General features: G+C 31.8%; 1 pseudogene; it reads right to left on the bottom strand.

The window, feature by feature from the left end:
• Nucleotides 1–196: 196 nt before the first annotated feature.
• Nucleotides 197–15,337, bottom strand: LOC149564465 (uncharacterized; annotated as a pseudogene).
• Between the last annotated feature and the right edge of the window lie 2,322 nt (nucleotides 15,338–17,659).

The following is a 17,659-nucleotide window of genomic DNA, read 5'->3' as shown; positions in this document are numbered from 1 at the left end:
ATTATATCAAATTTTATATTTATGTTTTTTTTTCCTTGAGTAATTGAAATAACAATATTAATTAACTTTATTAATATTGGAAAATGTTTTTCATAATCTAAATGCTTTATCATAAATAAACTTATAGTATAATATATAAGCTACTGAGTTGCAAATTCTAACAATATCATACAACATACAAATGCTCTCTTTATATTTAAAATAGAGAGAGGATAATATCATCCATGATGTTAATGCATGGGATACTCCATGTTCTGTTGAGACACAACATTCCCATTACATTACAAATCCAGATGCAAATCCCGATGCAATTCCAATATCCCACCATATATCATCCTCTGAGTTTTCACCATCTTCCTCATGTGTGTTTGGAGAATGAGGAGGGTTACTTGAACACGAGACATATATTTGTAGACCACATAGACTTGGATTGTTGTTGAAGTATGTAGAATCAAATGTCATCAATTTTCCTCCTTGTGGTATCTTTCCTAATAGGTTATTGTAGGAGACATTAAAGTAATTTAAGGATGTGAGAAGTTGTAGCTCAGTAAGAATTGCCCCTGATAAGTTATTTTGAGAAAGATCAAGTGATTGAAGTAGTGTCATATCTCCAATAGACTTAGGAATCTCTCCACTAAAATGATTTCTTGAAATGTTGAAATAGTTAAACCTTTGAGTGATCCAAAATCCCAAGGAATGCTACCTGATAAATTATTGCTAGAAAGATCAAGACATTTCACTAATATCAAAATTTTCATAAACTCCATAATCTGCCCTTTATTGTAAACTGTTATTTCATCTACATAATAGTTTGATGCTTGAAAACTAGGAGCCTGATGTTCAAGCATTTTTTATATTTTCTGATTGATTTTCCATTGTGGTTAACTTCATAAAGTCTTTTGGAATGGTCCCTAAGAATTTATTTTTGGACATATCCAAAATTTGAAGATTTTGCAATTTGGTTAATTGTAATGGTATTGGACCATTGAAACTATTTTTTTTTTAAATTAAAATTTGGAGATTGACCAAGGTTTCAACCCATCTTGATATGTTACCTTGCAAATTATTGTTTCTTAAATCAAGGATTTGTAAATTTCTACATTTTCCAAAAGATGATGGAATATACCCTTCAAATGTATTGTCTCCTAATTTCAATGTCTCAAGAGAACCCATTCCCTTACATATATTTGGAATCTTCCCTTGTAAATTATTCTTCTCTAAATTTAAGATAGTCAATATAGCACAATTCTTAAGACATTGGGGTATTTTTCCATTGAACTTATTATTTGACAAATCTAAAATTTCCAAACTCTTTAGTTTAAAGATAGAAGTTGAAATATAGCCGTAAAGATTATTTCCAGCTAAAGAAAGAAATTAGAGATTTTGTGTATATTTATCTATTGGTTTTATAATTGATCCATCAAGAAAGTTATTTGAAAGATCTATGTACTGAATATTTGTGAATCCCCAAAGCCAATTTGGAATAAAACCTCTATGAGAATTGTTTGACAGATCTATATATTGAATAAAATGTTGCATTGAAATAAATGTAGGGAAGTTTGCTCCAACATTACAGTCACATAAAGCTAAGTATCCAAGCTGAAATTTGGGAATGATAGAGGCACTTACTTTTATGGTCAATGTATTGCTTGAGAGATCCAAAGTAGTAAGTTTGGTGTAATTGTTCAAAATAAACAATGAGAAAGTTCCATTTAATCTATTGTTGGATAAATCAACCCACCCTAGGTCAGATAGCTTAGCAAAGGAAGTTGGGATTGGACCGCTCAGAGAAGTATTCTCCAAATCAAGAAAATTCAAGATTGAGAGATTCGCTAGAGTAAACAGAATGTTGCTATTCAATCTGTTTGAACTTAGATCAAGAAATTGCAGTTTGGAAAGATTCCCTAGAGTAGGCAGAATACTGCCATTTAATTTGTTTGAACTGAGATCAAGGGACTCCAGATTGGAGAGGGTGCTTAAAGAGGAGGGAATAGACACATGATGTATGTTTTACATGCACACATGTAAAACTTAGAACATGAATGAATTGTGTAATATGTAAAAGTATTGTGGTATTAAAGTAACTTCTATCAAACTTTCCAATTAACACTTAGATAGGACCCATGTCTTCAACCGTGTACATGCTACACTATTTCCAACACATCACTTCATCAAATCAGTTAGAACCTAAATGAAGAAATGCTCACACACTACCAAAATTGAAATTTTGATATCCTACCAACAAGCTATCCTAATTCTTGTTGGAATCATATTTTTTAAAGAAAATATGATATTAAACAATCCTTGACAGGTCGCATTTAGAAGAGTAGCATGAAACCCAAACTAGAGTTCCACCAAACAACATTATTAATTGATTAGTTTTTATTATTATAATCAATTACTTTAATGTATTAGTTTAGTTTAGTTAGCTCTCATGTTTAGATAATCAATTAAGAATTTGCACCATAGAGCAAAAGCACAAAAATTGTGTCACCTTTTATAAAGGAAAAGAATATCAATGCAACTATTCAACTTTAATGACATGAAAAATGATATTTGTGCTTAGATTTTGAAGATGATGTAAACACATGAAATGTGTAGAATTAGATGAGTTTTATGTCTATAACTTTTAGAATTTTTTTGAGTAAGAATTCATTCATTTTTTTAAAATTTTGAAGTCCATTTTTTAATTGTAAAAAATATAGGGTGTAGCTCCCATCAAACAAGTATATGCAAATCATTTCTTTTTGTTCTAATTTGAAAATATCTTATAGATGACATGTATAGCTAGGGAACAAAAAAGAAAATAATTATTTTTTATTAATATTTTCTTTTTTATAGGTACTCAAGTTTGACCTTATCAAAATCCAATAGTTTTTCTCCCCGTCAAAACTTTCCTAAGAAATCTACACCATTTTGAAAAAAATTACATATTCCTAAGGAGGACTCTCTCCTCTAGAGAGATATAATTTTTAAATTTTTTTGATATGATTTACTATTTCTTTTTCCTTTTTTGACGAAACGTCTTCTAAAATGTTAGAATATCAACTTATAATATTTTGAAATTATAACATATTATAATGTATCAAAACACTCTAAAATTTATATAATGATGATATTGAATCTGAGATCTATAAAATGGTATTTTTTAGTTTTAAAAAAAATGAGTTTTGATAGAGAAATGAGATTTGACCAAAACAGGTTTTGGTATCTTAAAAGGTGACACAGATCTATGCTTTTATCCATTGTCATACATTTCAATGAATTTTGCATGAAACAAGGATCAATTTATGTATTGTTCAAATTGTTGTAGGAAGTCCTTAACTAAAGGATTGTCATCATAGGTTTCTAAATAGGTATAGTTTTCTCACATAAATGTTGTAATATCTTTCATTAGCATAAGCTAATAGAATAATGAAATACAGTTTATTTTGCCCAAAAAACAGTTTCCTCTATTCACAAACAAAGTTTTTGATTTTCTATTTTATGTATATTGTTTCTCCTTCTTTGTATGTTGCTTCTTAAAATCAATAGTTGTCATACTAGTTTATTTTAGAGTTTTACAATTTGTTTAACTAGTAAATGGAGGCCAAGAGAATTCATTATCAATACTCAATAAAAAAATTTTGTTTTCTTAATTTAAGTCATTTCTTTTTCATGGTTGTTTGGCTAGGGACAACCTTTCATCCCAAGGATAGTAGGGGATATCAAGAAACTAACACATAGTACAAAACAAGAGGAGTGTGTCTCTTTGTTTAGTTATCTACCTTGTACTTGTTCAATTGATTGGACCCCTAATAATCAAGATGGGAGATGCACCTTAAGAAGCGTAAAACCATAATAAGTCATGGAATAGTGTCATTTTGTTTTTATTGACTATGACAAAAGAAAAAAAAATTATAGCTAGTTCATTTTTTCTTACTAGTATTTGGCAATGGTGAGCTTATTGAAATTTGGTATTTAGGAAGTATTATGATGAACCTCCATATTATGGAAAAAATAAGAGCACTAATTAGGTCAATTATGCCTATAAGTTATATGATATAGTAAAATCAAATAGGTGCACTGCCACAAAATGATAAACAAATACATCATTTCTTCCACGTGAAAATCCTTTATAAGATAAGATTTACTATTGAGTGAATATAGAATCCTGGTTACTTGGTGTGCATAAAAGTGTTACACTGTTAAAATAATGTTTATTTAATAATGCAATAGTTGAGCATTCATTACAGTACCTAGAAACATCCATTCATGAGGAAGACTCTAGAGGTTTTTCTCATCATAGCTTCAACAAAATTCTCTAAAGGCTGCATAAATCTATAAATAGACCAACCACGCCCCATATATGGATGTAACAAAAAATTGACATTTTTTATTAAATAAAGTTCCAGTTTTTAGTGCACATCACTGCTATATTTAATCTTGTCTCTACTTCTCTGTGATACTTTTCTCTCTATTTGAGTGTTATATCATTTTTAATGGTCCAATACATGGTATCAGGATCTATTCATATTTTTTGGGTTGTGCATACATGTCTTTTGTATGAATATTAATATTTGCAAGTTGTAATCTTGGAGTGAGCATCACTAACATTTCTTTTGGTAAAAGACGAATATTCTAGCAAGAGAAAGAGAGTTCTTTTAACAATTTGGTGATAAAACTTCAAATTCAATTTGGGTATTAATTTTCTTTTTAAATATCTTTTGTTCTCATCCAAAATGGAGATAATTTTACAATGGAATCTCTCCATGTCACTTTTCTCACCATTAAATTTAATGGGAAAATTTACTATGATTCAGAAATCACTCTAAAAAGGAGAAAAAATTACATTAATATCTCATATTGAAATCACTCTAACTCTTCAAAATTGCTAGGAAATTGTGATTGGTAGTGAACAATGGCCTGCAAATCCAAGAAAGGATCAACATAATTGGGATAGAAGGGACAAGAAGTTAGCAACACTAATCAAGCTTACACTTTTGGAGGAGGTTTTTCCAATAGTTTGTAGTAAAAGAAGTGGAGTCAAAGTAAGGAAAATTTTGAAGGATCTATATCAAAATTTAGGTGATGTATCGATCTTATCTCTCACTACTAAGTTATATAATATGAAATTATCAAGATCACAAGAGATAGTTCCACATTTAAGAAAAATAAAGGAAAAGAAAAATGAGCTTGACTCTCTTGGCCTGATATATGGATGAAAGAGATTTTGTGCAAATTATATTACAAAGTTTTATGGGATCTTACCAATCATTTATAAGGGCTTTAGATACAACAGATAAGTTAAAAAATATAAAGTCTAAAGAATTGTGTGCTAAGTTAGTCCAAGAAGAGAAAAGATGAGTTAAATAAAAAAATCATTTGATGTTGAATCTCAAGCATTTGTATTGAAAGGAAAACAATATTATAAGAAGTCACAAGATAATCAATCTAAAGAAAGAAATTAGAATTATGAAAATAAAAGTTCTTCATCTATGGATCTATTGTCCCATTTTTGGTCATCCCTTTTTTAAGCACTCCCCTTAGTTACCAAATCCATGCTAAAATAATTCTAACCCTTATGTTAGGTTTGGCTAGGAATTGCTTCTCATCGAGACACCATTGCTTCCCTTTGTTAGTTTTTTTTATCTTAGTGCATGAGCATTTCATCTACTTTCTTTAAGTGTAGAATCCCTTTGTTTAGTGTGCACATGGGTTATTGGGTTTTCTAAGTGTTTTTCTTCCTTATAAGTGCTTAGGATTCCCCCTGATGAAATTCTCTGCTTCTCCCCTGACCAAAAGAAAAAAAATCTCAAGGAGTTCTTGAAATGTGAAGGAGGTTGTTCCAACAGCTAAGTCCTAAAGAAGTGTCAGGCATATTGTTGTAGAGTGCAATGTATTACAAAGAGAGGAAAGTTTTGAAGTTTTCAAAGGGAAGAAAAATTCGAGTGTAAAGATTATTTAGGAAGAAGCTATTTTCAAGTTAACCTAAATTCTAGTGGCTGTGATCCTCAATTTTTTGAAAGTGGAAAAGTGACCAAGTCCACCAAGTTTTGTTTGTGGATTTTCACTTTCCAAAGATGTGAGGGAAGTGAAATGTTTAGAGAGGATTTCAAAGAGGATAATTGTTATAAGATATCCAAAACGAAAAAATGGCTAAGTACCAAGAGATTTGGAAAAGATGTGAGAAGATCTCCAAAGCCAAAAAAGAAATAGTCTTTATCAAAAGCTAAAAACCCATAGCTCAAAAGCATCACCATGCCTTAGCCAAATTTCATGTCAGGAAGACATAATTATGGATTCCCCATTGTAAGCTGGTAGAGTTTCAAAATATTGGATCTTTTCCATCAATGGGTCATACTCGAAAAGGTGTGAGTGATATCATTTTTTTCCCATTGAATTAGGAGTTAATGCAAATTTGATCATTGAAGGCCTCAAGCATACCAGAATTTAATGAAAACTTGATTGCCAAGATTTTTAACCAATAATCAAAAAGTGAATTTATAAAGTAAGATTCGCCTAGAAAAGTTATCATTTTTCTACCTAACGACTATGTTTGAAATCTGTAAGTTACTTCTCAGACTGCTATAAAAGACATGGTTGTGAGGTTTATGGGTTATTGTAGACTCAACAAAATTGATCGAATAGTGAAAAATTTACGTGATACTTTGTTGAGGTTTTATGATCTGGTTAATTTGCATCAAAGATTGAATGTGGGCCCAATTCACCCTATCATATAGAGTTTGAAGGAAAGGAGTTTCATTGAGGTGGTTGATTTTCTTGTTGTAGTGCAAACACCAGAGCTAATCTATGAGTGCATAACTCATTTCAATCTAGACACCAAGCATATCAAAATGCTAGGAGACAAAGTTTTGCTAACCCTCAATTGGAACACATTACAAAATAGCTTTAGATTGTCAATGAGGGATGTATACATGTACATGTGTTTCTAGAACTCAGCTTCTATGTTTCATGATGGGAAGACACCACAGAGAGGAGACATGATGATTACCTGGTTCTAGACCCCCTGAAGTAGAAAGAGAAAAGTGTTAAAGGTATTATATGAGACAAACCTAAAGCAAGAGATTATTGATATAATGGTGCTTTTGCATCATTTGAAAGGAAATCATAATTCTCTAAATTTTGTGGAGCTCTTTTTCTACATGGTCAAAATCATATGTGTTAAAGGAGAATGTATAGAATAGGGTCAGATTCTTAGTGATAATGTTTCCAACTAGCTCCAAATTGCCAAGGTCCAATAATAGGTATATATGTCTTCATATTTAATGTATGCCTTGGTAACTATTTAGCTATGGTCAAGACTACCACATATCCATGATTTTGATGAGACCACCCTGATGCATGAGTTTAATCCATGTCTCTAGTTGCATAGAAGCTATGCAGATTTTGTCAAATTTAATGGTACATTCACATTGTGAATCTATTAGATGTTGCAAGGGTTCCTTGAGTGTCATTTCTCCCTACAGGCTATGTCGATGGTTCTTCAATTTGGGATTTTTTTCATTTAGTTCCTGGCATTTTCATACATTAGGGTAGCAGGTTTTGATGGGTTTTTGACGCAAGGATGGTATGAATAGCTAGGGCCTAAGGTGCACCTAACTATCCAAACACCTTGCCAAGTAAACACAACAGAAGAAAAATACATAGAGAAAACCACCAAGGAGAGAGAGAAAGAAAAAACTTTACTGATTCATCAAGTTATCAACATACATGCCCAGTTGTAAGGCCTTCTAGATTATGAATTGGTACAAAATATAACTTCAAGATCCATGATCTAGCTTAAAAAATTATTTTTGAAAAAATCTGCTCTGAAATATCTAAGTTATACCTAACCCAAACCAAATACCCCTACTTATACTTGTCAAAATGGCTTAGAGAAAATTCTAGATCATTACATAAAAGAAAGGCCAACCTTAAAATGGTCTTCACACATCCCAAGACAAGATCCTATCATTAAATTCATGATCACAATTAAATACATAAGTCATCTCAAACTAAGAACCAATCACAAATAGACTCGGTCAAAGAAGCAACCAAACATCACGTTCACTTGGCACACGAAGGAACACTCAGTCAACACTAGAATTTGGTTAATACTGGAACTTGGTTAACACTAGAACTCGATCAACACTAGAACTCAGTTAACGTTGGAACTTGGTTAAAACTCTTGGTTAACACTAAAACTCAATCAACACTATTGGTTAATATTAAAACTTGGTTAATAGTGTTGGTTAATACTAAAACTCAGTTAACATTGCCAGTTAATACTGAAACTTGGTGATAACTTGTAGAGGTTACGATCTTGCAGGGCCCTTTTTGTAAATATGGTTCAAGGTAGAGGAAATATTGACACTACTATTATGGACATGTTGAGACAAATTACAGCTAGATTAGATGTCATAGAGAAAACACATAGGAGAGGAGCACATCTTGATGATGTGAGTGTTGATAAGAAATGACACTAAACCCTAATCTAGAACTTGAAGAAGATCAAGATGAGTAAATATCATTGAGAGTGTTGTCTAGGGCACATTCAAAGCCTATTGTAGAAGTTTCTCCTTATGATGGAAAATTGGACACCAATGTTTTGTTGGATTGGATCTCTGATATGGAGAAGTTCCTTGAGTTTCAAGGCACTCCTAACAATAGGAAGGTGAAAATTGAAATCACTAGTTTTAAAGGCCATACCTCACTGTGGTGGGAGCATTTGCAAAGTGATAGACAAAGGATAAGGTCATGACTTGGCTAAAAATGGTGAACAGAGTTAATAAATTTCCTTCCTATTGATTACTAAGTTAGCTTGTTGAGAAAGATGCAAAATTTGATACGAAAGGATAAGACTATGAAGGAGTATACTAAGGAATTCTATAGATTGGACATTAGATATGGACATGTGGATGATAAGGTTGAGAAAGTTTCAAGGTATCTAAATGGATTGAGATGTAGAACTCAAGATGAGATAAATTTTGTGAAATTAGAAAGTGTGGAAGAATCATACCAATATTCATTGAAAGATGAGGAGATCTTGATAAAGAAGGATGAACAAAGACAAAGAGAAAGAGGTGGTAGATTCTAGAGAGGAACAGGAAGATCTTATGGAGAGAGTAGTAGATCTAACAATTCTATGCAAGAAAAGTGTAAGTCTAAATGGAAAATGGATGACAAAGGTAAGATCGAATAGAAAGGTGGTAATTCATACTAAGGAGTTACTAGTTTTTACCGAGGAAGAGGTAATTCTTATTCTAGAGGTTATTTTCTTAGTAATTGTTTCAAATGTGGTAAAGAAGGAAATAGATCCTTTGATTCTAGATACTCTAGTGAGAATGAACAAGGTAATAGAAATGCTATGATTCAAGGAGATCTTGAGGGTTCACCAAGTGGGCCTAAGGTTGGAGAAAATCTAATGGTGAGAAGAACTTTGTGTAATAAGGGAATTGTTGAGGAACTTTTCCTAAGGAGAACTCTTTTCAAGACTATATATAAGATGATTGGAAAATATTGCAAAGTGATCATTAACAGTCAAACTTCAAAAAATTTAGCATCAGAGGAGCTAGTTACAAAGTTGCAGTTGTAGAGGCTGAAGCATGCTAAACCCTATCATGTTTTATGGATTAAGGATAAGCATAAGATATTGGTAAGTGAACAATGTGTTGTGAAGTTCAAGATTCGAAATTACTTTGATGAAGTTCTATGTGATGTTATGCCTATGGATTGTTGTCATATTTTGTTGGGTAGACCTTAGCAATATGATAGATATGCTATACATGATGGAAGATTGAATCAATATACTCCTTGGGTGCATGGGAGAAAGAAAGTATTATTGCCTTTGATTTAATGTCTAGATGAGGTTAATTGTACGATTGTTCAAGTTTTTATGGTCAATGGGAAGCAATTTGAAATGAAATGAAGAAGAATCAAATCTATTTTCCCATAATTCCTAGAAAAGTGAGTTGTGCTAGTAGTAACCAAGTGACAGTAGAAGCTAACAATGTTAAACAAGTGATAGCACAAATTGAAATCTTCTTGAATAAGTATAAATAAATTATTGTAGAGAATATACTTGATGGTTTACCACTTGTAAGAAGTATAAGTCATTGTATGGAATTGATTCCTGGAGATATTTTGTCAAATAGAGCACTATATAGATGGAAACCTATAAAGAATAAAGAACTTAATAAACAAGTGCATGATTTTTTATAGAAAGGTTTGATCAGAGAAAGTTTGAGTCCATGTGTTACACCTTTTGTATTAGCACCTAAGAAGAATGGAGAATTATTTTAGAGATATTAATAAGATCATAGTGAAATATAAATGTTCTATGTCAAGGATGCATGACATAATGGATTGTTTGAGTGGAGCAAAGTATTTTACCAAGATTTATTTGAAGAGTGGTTATCATTTGATTAGAATCAAAGAAGGTGATGAATGGAAGATTTCTTTCAAGACAAAATATGATTTGTATAAATAGTTGGTAATGTCTTTCAATTTGACAATACACCTAGTACTTTCATGAGGTTGATGAATGAATTTCTTATGATATTTTTGGGTAAGTTTGTGATTGTTTATTTGGATGATATTCTAATATTTAGTAAGACTAAGAAAGAACATCTTGAGAATGTTAGACAAGTATTGCCAAGATTGAAAGAGAAGAAGTTGTTGATTAACTTGAAAAATGTTCCTTTATGCAAGAGGAGATTATGTATTTGGGATTTGCAATTTTAGATGATAGTTTGAGAATCGATCGTGAGAAGGTTAAAGTAATTTTGGAATGGTGTACACCTAAGAATGTGGGTGAGGTAAGATCATTTCATGCTTTAGCTAGTTTCTACATGAAGTCTATAAGGTTTTTTAGTTTTGTTTGCAATGTTATGACTAAGACAATGAGAGGAGATAAAAATGATTTTAAGTGGACACGTGGAGCTGATAAGAGTTTTGAGACTTAAAAAAAAAAGGTTTTTGAGTTTCCTATATTAGATTTTCTTGATTTCAATAAGGTATTTCAAGTAGGATGTGATGCAAGTGGTAGTGAAATAGGAGCTATGTTAAGTCAATAAGGTAAACATGTTGTTTTCTTTAGTGAAAAGTTGAATGGTGCTAAAAGGAATTATTATGTCTATGACCAAGAGTTTTATGCTATTGTTCAAGCCTTGAAGAAGTGGAGACATTATTTGATTCCTAAGGATTTTGTGTTGTATACTTATCATAAAGCTTTGCAATATCTAGGAAGTCAACATAAATTAAATCACAGACCTATAAAGTGGGTTGAGTACTTGCAGTGTTTCATAGTTGTGATCAAGCATAAGAGTAGAGTTACTAATTGAGTTATTTATGCATTGAGCAAAAGATGTTCTTTGTTGACCAAGATGAAAGTTGAAGTTCTTGGTTTTGAAGAAATGAAGGAATTGTATGATATTGATCCTAACTTTTGTAAGGCCTAGAGAGAGTGTAGAGTACCAAATCTATCTGGTCACATAAGTATGATTAGTATTTCATTCAAAAAGGTATGTTGCTCAAAGGAATTTAGTTACATATACCAAGAAGTTCTATGAGAGTTAATTTGATTAGGAAAAGCATTGTGGTGGATTGGCTGGATATTTTGGAAATGATAAGAAATTGAGTTTTTTGAAGGATAACTATTATTGGCAACAAATGTATAAGGATGTTTAGAAGTTTATAATAATTTGTTGAATTTTTCAAGTTGCAAAAGGGCTAAGTCAAAATACTAGATTCTATATAGTTTTTTTCTTAAGAAACCTTGGAATAACATTAGTATTGATTTTGTTCATGGATTACCAAAGACATCAAGAGGGTATGATTCCATATTTTTTGTTGTGGATAGATTTTCTAAAATGACACAATGGAAACCTCAGGGTGTCCACCTTGAAGGCATTCAAATCCTTACCAAAGGCTTATTCCTTTTTCATTTTGGCACCCATGGCCAAGATGAGCATGTTTTTATTCAAGGTCCTTAGACTATCAAGTCCTCTCTTCTAGTTTTTTAGTGTTGGTCACATGATTTTTCTATTTCTAATAATTGCAAGCTTAAGGTGCCTATATGGGTGGAGCTCTTTGGGCTTCCTATTCCATGCTAGTCCTTTTTGTAAGCCATTGAGCTAGACAAGTTTTTCAATGCTTGGCCCTAGTGTAGGGTATGTGTTGAGGTCATCCTCTCTAGGGACCTCAAAGAATTAGTGGAAATACAGATAGGTTGTACCACCTTGACTTAGAAGGTGTTTTACCTAAACCTCCTAAATACCTACTATCATTCTCAGTCCATAGAACACAAGATTAAGGATTGTTAATTGTTCGAACACAATCATTTTCTAGTCCTAGAATCCAAGCCAACTCTAGCTACCAAAAAAGATGGATGGAATACTATTGTAAAAAAAAAGCAAGGGCTCCACTCTAGCTAAGGTAGGCTCTCCTCCCCTAGATAATGGTAGACCGAGCACAAGCTTAGTGTTATCAAAGCCTTCAGTCCCCTTGCTCCTAACACTGCATGTCTCAAACCTTGGTGCTCAAGGGACAGTAGGCATTCACACCCCCAACCCTCCTCCATTATGGGTTCAAGTGTTGTAAGTGGCATTGATGATTTCATCATAGACCCTCCATCATTCTTGCAACCCAAAAGGTTGCAATGAGGTTCATGGTTTTAGAGTAATTAGACATTTTTGAATTAACTCTAGTTTTCTTAAGCTAAACTTTAGACATCTAATAATTAATTCATTTATTAATTATTATGATGCAACCTAGGTTAGACCTTTTTTGGGTTTCAATCTCCTTTATAAGGACGATCTCTCTTTTTTATTATTAACCAATTCACTTTTGATAATAGCAATCTATCTTTTTTCTCATCAAGAATGTCTCATCTATGGATCTAGGAATTCCAACCTCTATAGCTTTTGCCTCTCTCTTTCTGTGATAGGTGTTTGCATGCAAGTCATTCTTAGGAGTTGTGGGGTTGATCTTTCATCAAATTCAACATGGTATCAGAGCTCCAAATCTTCATGCCTCTTTTTTGTTTATGAGAATTTTGTCTTGGCTTTCATATTTGTTTTCTTTTTCTTTTTCTTTCAGAGGGTTTTATTTTTCAGAGTTATTTTATACTCACTAGTAAAATTTGACTCATTTTTTGATGAAAATTGGTCAAATTTTTGACCCATGTTGGTCTAATTTTTGACCAATTGGTTTTCTAGTATTTTTATTGTCAAAATTTTGACAAAAGCTTGTATTGATCAAAATGTCAATGATTTATTTGGTTGAAATTGAATTGTTTTTTCATTGCATCTTGGTGAATGCATTGGTTGAAATTGCCACCAAGATTGGTAAAATGTTCTAACATTTTTTGTTGATACATTGGTCAAAATGTTGACAAATCTTTGGTCAAAATTTCCACCAAGATTGGTCAAAAGTTCCAACAATGTTGGTTGATACATTGGTAGAAATTTTGACCAACTTGTCTTTAAAAAAAAAACCATTGCTTTGCAAGTGCCAGACATGAAATGTGTAACAATTCCAAAGCACCAAAAAGGAAAAGATGATTATCTCACAACCAACTATTTTATGCCATTCTAGCTTCATGACTTTATTTCTTCATTGACCATGTAGACCTATAAAGTTGTGAAGACAACTTTCAACCATTGATTACTCCATCATGATTGCTTCTTGTTTCTTTCTACTAACTACTATGAAATGGTGATAACTACTAGACTAATTATCATCACACCATCATGACTTAGGTTCTTAAATTAGAAAAAAACCCTATGATGGTGTGAACAATGACTATATAGCTATGCATCCTTGACCTTGGTTTGCACTTAACTCTTTGCAACAGTGCGAACAATGCATTCTGCATCATTGACATCTTGACCCTAACTTAACCTTCATCACTTGCAATGGTACAAAATGTACTACTCTAGTTATCTTTCACATTGTTACGACTTAAAGTCTAAAGCTCATTTTGATGCAATGCATTGATCAAAACTAGTATGCATCTATCAAAGGGATACTCCTTCAAAAATTAAATATGCACTAGTTGACATCTATCAAAGGGATATTCCTTTGAAAACTAAATATGAAAAAAAAATTTAATAACTAAGTAAATGTAGCTATCTCAAATTAAGATAGCTCTTTAGCAGTGATACAACGATACATCAAACTAAGTTATGCAGAAAAAAAAGTACTTTTCAAACAATTTTTTTTACAAAGAACAAAAAAAGACAACCCATTGCTCAATAACTTCCAATTGCTTCTCCCGTTGGCTCCCACCTATTAGCTCCCCAACCTGTGAAGTAATGCACTCATAACATTAGGCATATGTAGTCTAAAAGAAAAAGGAAATATATATCAAAACTTATTATATGCTCACCTGTAATTAAAGATCAACATCTTTTTAACTCCTAGAAGAATTTGTAGATCCATAGCCTCAAATCCCTAGATACTTCTTCCCCTAAAATAAATGGAAAATCTCAAATATGATTTAAAGAATGATCAAATCAGAATAATTTAAGAGAGAATGCAAAATTCAATATTGATATTCATAAATTTGTATTGATATTCAATAGATGATTATGTAACTTACATTGATATATTGTATTTGTAGATGCCTAGAGCCAAGTATATCTGTCAGCAAAAATGGTGAGCATTAAAGAAATTTGGTATTCATATGAATTAAAGTATAGAAATGTAGTTAAAAAATAATTATAAAAGAGTACTTGATCAAGGTTGATTGTTGTTGTAGTTCCTAATAGGGGATAAGTGACATGATCTAGATAAGAAACATGACTAAGCAATGTTGCAAATTTCTTTACAAGGCTTGCAAGATCATTGTTTGTGAATCCAACAAATCTTGTCATGTCTCCCTGCATTATTCAAATACAAAATTTAGCTAGTCATATGAAATTCTTTTATGTATACATGTATATGTATAGATTGAATTGAAGGTGAGTTCAAAGGTTGTTGATTGCAAGGAGATTTGATAGCAAGTATAGTCATCATCATGGAAGGAAATATGGATGCAAGATTCATTCAGTCCATATTATAGTGACAAATCTAGTTATCCATTTGAAATCCCTAAAATTATGTTACCGTAATGACTTTTTTCCCTAGATTCCTAAAAGTGGGTTCACATATTTAAGAATGTGTGAGAGTTTTCCCACTTAATTTTTAAGCTTTTCCTGCTTAATTTTTTAAAGTCCTAACTTTTTTTTAGCCATTGTGACAATGCGATGAGAACCTCATATGAACCTAGCTTACCAAGAAACATGTCAAAAGCTTGTATTCCTGCATTGGCTAAACTTTGTGTATCTTCTGAAAGTGTGAATATGTCAGCCATTCATCTAACAAGATTTGATGGTTATGAAAATTGTGGGCCCCCTAAGGTATTCTTAAGGTATAACTTAACTTGTGACCATGTAATGTATGGTTAGTCATAACTTCATGACTTAGAACTAGATGCTATCCTTCTGAGTTATGCTAACTATTGAGATGACTATGTCATGCCTTTGCAGCTCCTCTAACAGTTAAGTAATGAATTAGGGAAAAAGAGATAATCTAATCACATTGTTGCAACTTCAAAGTTTCCATTCAATGTGAAGGAAAAGGACTTGGGATATAAGGAAGGAATAAGGTTTTTATGTATCCCTATCAATTTTACATGGTGATAAATGCAAACTGGATGTAGAAGACAAGATTCAGTCTAAGGGTTATCTACTTCCTATATTCAACATAATTCTTTTCAAATCTAGACCAAATTCCACAAAATCATAGGGACTCTCTACACTTTAGGCTGTGTAAGGCCAAGGTGGGTGCATCTTAGGGATGATAATGACTGGATATTTTCTACTATTCTTTTAAGTGTTCATTCATTCACACTCTTCTCTCCAGATCTATCCCCTATAGCAGATAATGGTCACAATTATTCTTAGATTTGTAATAACTCCTTGATTATAGTAGCTCCCTATAATTCAAAAAACTATTATTACAAATAAGTGAAGACCAACAGTTTGAGTCTTCATTACATAAAAGAATAATTGATTTGATTTATATGTGCTTTGTGTAACCAAACAATTGCATCAATTTGCATCACAACTTATGATCAGTGCCTTATCCATTTGTTGTATAAAGTCACACTAGTAAATACTTGACCTAGATAATTGCATTGCAATTAAAATTATTAGCTATTAACCCTAAACCTCATTCTTATGATATCCCTCTCAAATGCTTTGAACCCTATTTATGGAATAAATTACTTAATTCCTTGAATTAAAAGCAACAATAAATTGACAACAACCTATCTAAGTTGCATTAAGTTGCATGAACTTTTCTCACTCAATATCAAATTAACAAGCATATGAAAATTGACATAGAATTTAGAGACACGAATATTCAGAACTCCCTCCTTATATTAATATTCTTTGAAACTAATATGTTACTAGTATAAACTCAATAACAACTCCAGATATGATAGACTTGTTATTTAATATTCTTATACTTGCAAAATTCAATACATCATACAATTAACACAAACAAAGCTGGACCAATTGTAGAAAATAGCATAAACACTAAAATTTTTACAAACTTCAGACCCTCCTCTAGCCTTAGGAACTCACTTATATAATGTAAGATGCAACAAGCTATGGGCATAGAGGGAAAAGGAAAACTATCCTTAGAACAAAAGATAGACAAAAGGACAAAAAAATTTGATATCACAAAAAGAAAAAATTTGGTGCTTTCTTACAACAACAAAATGTCTTTATCACTAATCTTCTTGTGGTGGGACCAATTTTGTTGTAGCAACTACTTGTTGATCCACTATATTGGGTGATTGGCTCTGTTGCATCTATTTCTCTTCCAATTATGGAAACACTTGGCTTATACTTGATGTATCAGGTTTAGTGATCTAGATATTTATCACAATTGGTTGATCCCTTTCCATACCATCAATTTGAACTACCATGTCCATAGTTGCAATTGGTTGTTCTTCATCTAATCTCTCTATTTGTGTTGATACTTCAATTAACTACACCTTTTCTGCAGCAATAGACTTGTCCATGTTTTCTCCTTCAATTGCCTCTTTCAATAACTATGTTAATGTTGGAGCATAATCAGTTACCCACTTGTCAAAGAGTGTATCATCAAGTAAATTGAAACTCAATATTTCTTATTCCTTTCTCAAGACATTTCCTCCAATTGTCCTTATTTCTTCAAAAACTTGTTTAAAAGAATAAAAAAATAATTGTACTTGTACCACTTCCCTTGTAGTTCTAGAAAACCAAATATACTTTTTATCATTTACAACTATATTAACCCTGATGCTCATTAATTCATTCAATTCTTTAGCCCATTCCTCCTTTTCTCTTATCTCACCTATACCTTTAAGTACATGTGGAAAGAGATCAAAATTTTTACCAAGATATTTTAGGAAACAATTATTTATTTGTCTCTACAAAAAAATTCTCTTACAATCAAAATCTAAGAGATTAGTTGTCTAGTCAAAAGTTCTTTCAACTCGTTCATTAGAAAAATCAATCACATGACAACAAAGGGTTGTAATGATATCATCCCTACTAATCCATTTGTCCAAAATTGGCCTTAAAATTGCCTCATTATTCATTAACTCATTCCATATCTCTATTGATTTTGATAATTCTAAATA

Source organism: Cupressus sempervirens, chromosome 3 (genome assembly GCF_028749045.1).
Source record: "Cupressus sempervirens isolate cs-2001-9-10 chromosome 3, ASM2874904v1, whole genome shotgun sequence".
NCBI lineage: Eukaryota > Viridiplantae > Streptophyta > Pinopsida > Cupressales > Cupressaceae > Cupressus > Cupressus sempervirens.
This window is presented reverse-complemented; position numbering and strand designations above follow the sequence as displayed.